General features: G+C 49.4%; 1 protein-coding gene across 1 annotated transcript in view; it reads right to left on the reverse strand.

Moving 5' to 3' along the window:
* Nucleotides 1-6,147, reverse strand: part of Ldlrad4 (low density lipoprotein receptor class A domain containing 4) — a 373,268-nt gene extending 367,121 nt beyond the window's left edge. Inside the window, exon 1 of the mRNA XM_048363762.1 lies at nucleotides 5,883-6,147. The gene's annotated coding sequence lies outside the window, so the exon portion shown is untranslated. The remainder of the gene's footprint in view (nucleotides 1-5,882) is intronic.
* Between the last annotated feature and the right edge of the window lie 382 nt (nucleotides 6,148-6,529).

Genomic DNA, 6,529 nt, shown 5'->3' on the forward strand with positions numbered 1-6,529 from the left:
GAGAAGAAATGTACACACTGCCCTACTATGTAACTGTACCCTTTTTGCACAACACCTTGTAAAAAAATTTGTGTTCAATTAATATACAAATAAAAAAAAAAGAAAATAGTGGTGAGGAGGCACACAGGAACTACAGAGGCAGGAAGTCCACACACACCTACAGGTCCTCACCACATCCAATACGGAGGGGAAGTCAAGCAAGGGAGAATGAGATGGGGCCCCTCCTCTTCTAAGCCTTACTCTGAGACTTCAGGTGCTTTAGGAACAGAGTGGATAAGGGCGCGTGCATGTTACTCCATAGGACTCTAGCCACCCAATGCCTGACCTTAATGTCACACAAATAGGCCAGGCCCAGAGCCCTATCTGCAAAGGGAAGAGCAAATCATTTGGCAGGAGCCCACATATGAGGTAGCTTTGTAATATGAGTAATGTGTCCACTAACAACTAGAACAAGACCATTAAGTTCATTACACCTGTCACTCTGCCAGCTGAGTCTCCAAATTGCCCACAATGAAAGTACACTGTGCCCAAGGAGTGCCACCCTGCCCCCTCCCTGAGCAGTATACACTTATCTAAGCACAGACAATTTGTTCTCACTGTCTGCACACCTGCAGAAAGGCCACAACTGTCAACAGCTTGGAACTGGGTTATGGGCTGCCGTAGCCCTCTGAACAACGAAGAACAAAGTTTAGGTGTCCTGGGAAAGTAGACTGAGCACCTTACTCCCTGGTGCAAAGGAAGAATGTGGGTGTGGACCAGAAGATCAGGAAGGAGAAACCGAGGTCAGCCAAGGGGGAAAAAAGACAGACTTGCTCCACGGAGTCTGCTGCTCTGCAGCCCAGCCAAAAATAAAAGCAAGAAACACACCCTTTGCATTTCCAAGCCGAGTCCCAGCATTGTAGGCAGCAGGCAAAGGCTCTTTCCACACAGCTGCATAACCACCGGGCCCTGTGAACAGCACCCAGCCGGCCGGGCTGCACAGTCCAATTGTAGTGCAAGCGTGATGCAGACAGCAGTAATTTATTTATCCCTGTCATGTAACATTAACAATCTGTCTGGAGCTTGGCAAGCACCAACTTGCACTGTCATATAAACTGTCTGACAAACTTAAAGTTTTGTAAATGCTCCTTTTTTTCTAGTAGACAATAAAGCATCATTTAAAAAAAAAAAAAAGGTTGTAATCTTTTTCTGTTCTTGTTCTCTTTCTTTTCCAAAGGGGAAAGAAAAAGGAAAGGAAAAAGAGAGAAAATCTACAACAAAACCCATGCAAACAGGGATGACCCCTCAGCAGGGTTCTTCACCCAGACCATCTCCACGTTCTGCCAAAACCAAGTACTCAAGTAAATAAATGAAAACGATGGATGGGGTATGGTGGCCGGGGTGGCGGGGGGGGGGGGGGGGGGTCAGTTGTGAGGGTCCTGAGGAATTGGAGCAAAATCTGCAAAACAAAAGTACAGTCATTAAAAATTAATAAAGGGTGTGGACACCCAGCACCCACCCCCTGCTTGTGGGGATTTGAGCCAGACACTCCGCATCCTCATTAAGTGGAGTCTGGCTGGCTGCCGGAGTTTTAGTGGGTTCTGGGAATGCCAATATATTAACCAGAGGACTTTTCGCATACCCTTTAGAGTTTTTATTCTAGAAAAGTCAACCATTTGGCACAGTACAGCCTTATTTTTGTCCGGGAAAGCTCTCCGCTGCCAATCAAGGAGAAATTATAGCTATGTTCTTCGTAATTTCCAAGACCTAGCTGGAAAACAAGCTTGAAGGAAAGAAAAGTCCCCACCAAAAAAAAAAAAAGCTTAAAAGGCCAAAGTGCCATTTTTACTGGGAATTCAGAGAAAAGCAATCCATATTTAAGTTACATGGACATGTGACAAATGACATTTTCAAGTCTTCTTGTAAAACAGGAAAAAAAATACTAATAATTGGAAAATTGAGCCCAGTATTTCTATAGCAAGACACAGTAAGGTGCTTGTTTATTCCTCTTATCTGTCTAACAAGGAAGCAAACAATGGCACAAAAAAGTCTCCCCCACAGTGACAGGTCCTGTGATCTAAATTTTCAAATAGTAGGCAGAACCTTTATATTCCTGTTTTATTTTGTTTTATTTTTGTGTGTGGTCCTGGGGATTGTACTCAGGGCCTGGACACTATCCCTGAGCTTCTTTTGCTCAAGACTAGCACTCTACCACGTGAGCCACAGCACCACTTCAGGCCTTTTTTTTTTTTTGGCCAGTCCTGGGGCTTGGACTCAGGGCCTGAGCACTGTCCCTGGCTTCTTCTTGCTCAAGGCTAGCACTCTGCCACTTGAGCCACAGCGCCACTTCTGGCCATTTTCTGTATATGTGGTGCTGGGGAATCGAACCCAGGGCCTCATGTATATGAGGCATGCACTCTTGCCACTAGGCCATATCCCCAGCCCCACTTCAGGCCTTTTTCTGAGTAGTTTATTGGACATAAATAAATCTCATAGACTTTCCTGCCCAGGCTAGTTTCGAACCCCGATCCTCAGATCTCATCCTCATGAGATGCTAGGATTACAGGCTTGAAACCTCCATTCCTATTTTAAAACTTAAGATCAACCGCCGCTGAATATCCACAATACAGATCATGACATAACTTCTTCACTGGACACCATGTTGAAAATGAACTATACAACTTATGGGTGGGGATGGGAGGGAAAAACTGGGAGAGAGCAAGGGAAGGGGTGACACTGCCCACAAAGAATGTACAGTACTCTATCTGGCTTATGTAACTGTAATCCCTCTGTATATCACTTTTTTTTTTTTTTTTTTTTTTTTTTTGCCAGTCCTGGGCCTTGGACTCAGGGCCTGAGCACTGTCCCTGGCTTCTTCCCGCTCAAGGCTAGCACTCTGCCTCTTGAGCCACAGCGCCGCTTCTGGCCGTTTTCTGTATATGTGGTGCTGGGGAATCGAACCTAGGGCCTCGTGTATCCGAGGCAGGCACTCTTGCCACTAGGCCATATCCCCAGCCCCTGTATATCACTTTTATAATAAAAATATTTTAAAAGACCTAACTTCTGAGTAACATAGCCCCTGGTGGCAGAAAGTTGCTTAGACATACAGAATAATGGCTTCTGGGTCCTATAAAAGGAAGGAACTGAGGAAAGGAGGAACAAGGAGAGAAGGAAAGATGACTAGAGGAAGAAAACAAAGAACAAAAAAGAGAAATTTAGGACTCCTAGCAATTTCACTCCCATGAACATGTAATACCCATTCACCCATATGATTTATATTACATGGAAGTTTTGTGTATTAAAATAGAATGTCTTGCTTTCACAGTTTTTTTTTTTTTTTTTTGCCAGTCCTGGGCCTTGGACTCAGGGCCTGAGCACTGTCTCTGGCTTCTTTTTGCTCAAGGCTAGCACTCTGCCACTTGAGTCACAGCGCCACTTCTGGCCATTTTCTGTATATGCGGTACTGGGGAATCGAACCCAGGGCTTCATGCATACGAGGCAAGCGCTCTTGCCACTAGGCTATATCCCCAGCCCCGCTTTCACAGCTCTTGTTTTTGTTTTTTGGGTTTTGTTGTTGTTGTTGTTGTTGTTTTATTTTCTCTGTTAACTCTCATCCTAAAGGAAACAAGAGATATATCAATTAGAGACTCCACAAACCTAGATTTGGAAGAAAGAAAAGAAGAAATATGATGGGGACTACCAGAAAGACCTGACCAGTATGCCATTACAATTACTGTCCTCAGAGCTGGTGGCTTTGGCTTTACCTGATGACCAGAGCGATACTCCCGTGCACCACAAAGTAACTTCATGTGTGGCACACAAGCACAAGGGTGCAGCCAGCCAGAGAGTCCTAGTCCTCTCAGGGAGAAAAAAGTTACTCTTCCCTCCCCACATTCCCTGTCAGGCTGGGAGCTGCCTCCCCCAGCAGCCTAGATAAGCAGCAGACAGTGCCCCACAAGCTGCAGCAAGGCTGCTCTGCCAGGCTAGGCCAACCAGGACTACAGCACAGTCCCAAACTGTAAACACCTCTGCAGACGGTCCCTGCACTCAGCACGCCAGGCAAGAAAACTATTCTTAGAACACTGTCAGCAGTGTGGGGGGGGGAGTAAATATTTGCCTGTGTATGTATATATTCTAGTGGGGGAGGGTGGGGAAAGCACTGTTGAATCTCAAATGACATGCCAACAGATTGGCACCAAATCTCTTAATAAGCAGCTGGTACTGGCCGGGTTCCACTGCAGGGTTGTGGTCATGCAAACCAAACCCCCAAGAGGATTCAAGAGACAGCCTGAAAAAACCTGCCGGCAAGAACCTTCTCCAACATAAATACAAGCCTACACCAACAAGAGCCATGGCCAAGGACGGCAGAGTGTTCCAAGGGGAACAGCAGAATAGCAAGAAATTAGAGTGGTCTTTTAAAACAAGGGAGGAAGGTAGCTACAATTACATTACAGCAAATCCTTTATTAGCACTTACAGTCCTGAACCTAATTCCTAACAGTAGGTTCAATATCAGTTGCAATTTACCCTGTTTTAAGAAGCATTGCTTTGGGGCTGGGGATATAGCCTAGTGGCAAGAGTGCCTGCCTCGGATACACGAGGCCCTAGGTTCGATTCCCCAGCACCACATATACAGAAAACGGCCAGAAGCGGCGCTGTGGCTCAAGTGGCAGAGTGCTAGCCTTGAGCGGGAAGAAGCCAGGGACAGTGCTCAGGCCCTGAGTCCAAGGCCCACAACTGGCCAAAAAAAAAAAAAAAAAAAAAAAAAAAGAAGCATTGCTTTGCAAGGGCCATCAGATGACATTTCACCAGGATGATGGAAACCAAATATTAAATTCAAAGTATGTAATATTCAGATCTACTCATTGTCCATATGATGACTCAAGTTTGACATTATAATCCTTTACTAAACACTAAGATTTGTATGTGTACCAAAAGAACTGTGCAGAGTACAAAGGCAGATTTGCAGGTTAACAGAAAACGCAAGACTAACCACTACCATAGGAGCCACAGCCTGATGTGATGCACAAGCAGTCTCTCCCGGTAGACTTCACAAACCCTTCCCTGTAAATCAATCCATGGCCTCACAGCTCCCGGAGAGCTACAGACAGGAGGATGGTAGTTTGGGCTGGATCAAACTCTTCGAAAAGGCTGTGTGAAAGGGAACTTCCCAGTTAGACTCCACGCCAGCATTGCACTCTTGTTGGGTGTGTGTGCTCAGTACTGGGGCCCAAACCCTGAGCTTCCAAGGAGCTATGCAAGCACTCCTCCACTCCCAGGACCTCATCTCCTCTATCCACTTACTCAGTGTCCCTCCAGATCAACATGTCACTTCACATCCCACAATCCCTAGCACATAGTAGGTCGCCTGTAAGCACTCCTCACAATTGTAATAAACACCAAAAAGCAGCCCCGTCCAGAGGGGCAAATATGCCAAAATGACTAGAAGAAAAAAAAAAAAGACAAAATAGGACAGGTATACGTGAAGGAAAAGCAAAGAGAATCAAAATTATCCAATTCTACCTCATTAAAAGATTTTTCGTGGGGGGGGGGGGTGGACTTGCACCAGTTAATGTGGCTGTTGGCACTCGGCAGCCCCCTAGGCCGGGGCAGAAGCTGGAGAGAGAGCCCCACTTGTTCCAAGGAGAGTTTCTCGCTGTCCTAAGTGGCACCAGGCGGTGCCTCTCCAGGTAACCGACGCGCGGGCTGCGGGCTGCGCCTTCCCCCGGGGCCGCCCACCCATCGCGCGCCCCTAGGATCCTGGAAACCTCAGCCTCACCAAGAAGCCTCCTCCTCTTCCCATTAAAAAGAAAGAAAGAAAGGAAAGTTTAGAAACAAGCAAATGCCCTCTCTGCCACTACTGCCAATTAATCAAAACAGAGCCTAAGGTCCGTCTCGGCTTACCCACAGAGTGCACCCCCAGTCCCCGGGGGCGGCGCTCCGGGCCGGGGTCCTGGGGACGCTTCCTCGGGGCTGTTCAGAGCAGAGCCCCCAACAAAGGCAAGTGCGGGGCACGGCGGGGTGCTCCTCCGCTTCCTGTTTATTCCACGATGAGGGTCACCGAGCCCGTCCGCACACGCCCGCTTCCTCCCCGCCTCGGAGCCCCAGCCTAAGTGCAAACGCAGCCGCCGGAGACAATCGACTTCCCAGTCAAAGCCAAGAGCTCCGGGCCGCCGGCGGCCGACGTCAGTGCGCGCGGGGGGACCCGGGGAGACGCCGCCGCCGCCGCCGCCGCCGCCGCCGCCGGGTGAGGCGGGTCCAAGGGGCCGGGCGTCTGAGGAGCCCAAGGGCCGGGGCGCAGGCGGCCGGGCGAGGGGCTGAGGGGCGCGGGGTCCGGCCCGCCCGCCCGCCGGCTCCCCAGCCGGGTCCGGCACCGGCTCCCCGCTCCCCGCGGACACTCGCCCCGAGGCCTAAGGGAACCGAGCCGCCGCCGGGAGCCGCACCCCCCGCGCCCATCCCGGCCTCCCGGCGGCGCAGGATCGAGTCCGGCCGCCGCGGGACTCTGGAAGACGCCGGGTAGGCTCTTGGGGTGGGGGGGGGGGGAGGTCGAA

The sequence above is a fragment of the Perognathus longimembris genome, chromosome 15 (assembly GCF_023159225.1).
Source record: "Perognathus longimembris pacificus isolate PPM17 chromosome 15, ASM2315922v1, whole genome shotgun sequence".
Taxonomy (NCBI): domain Eukaryota; kingdom Metazoa; phylum Chordata; class Mammalia; order Rodentia; family Heteromyidae; genus Perognathus; species Perognathus longimembris.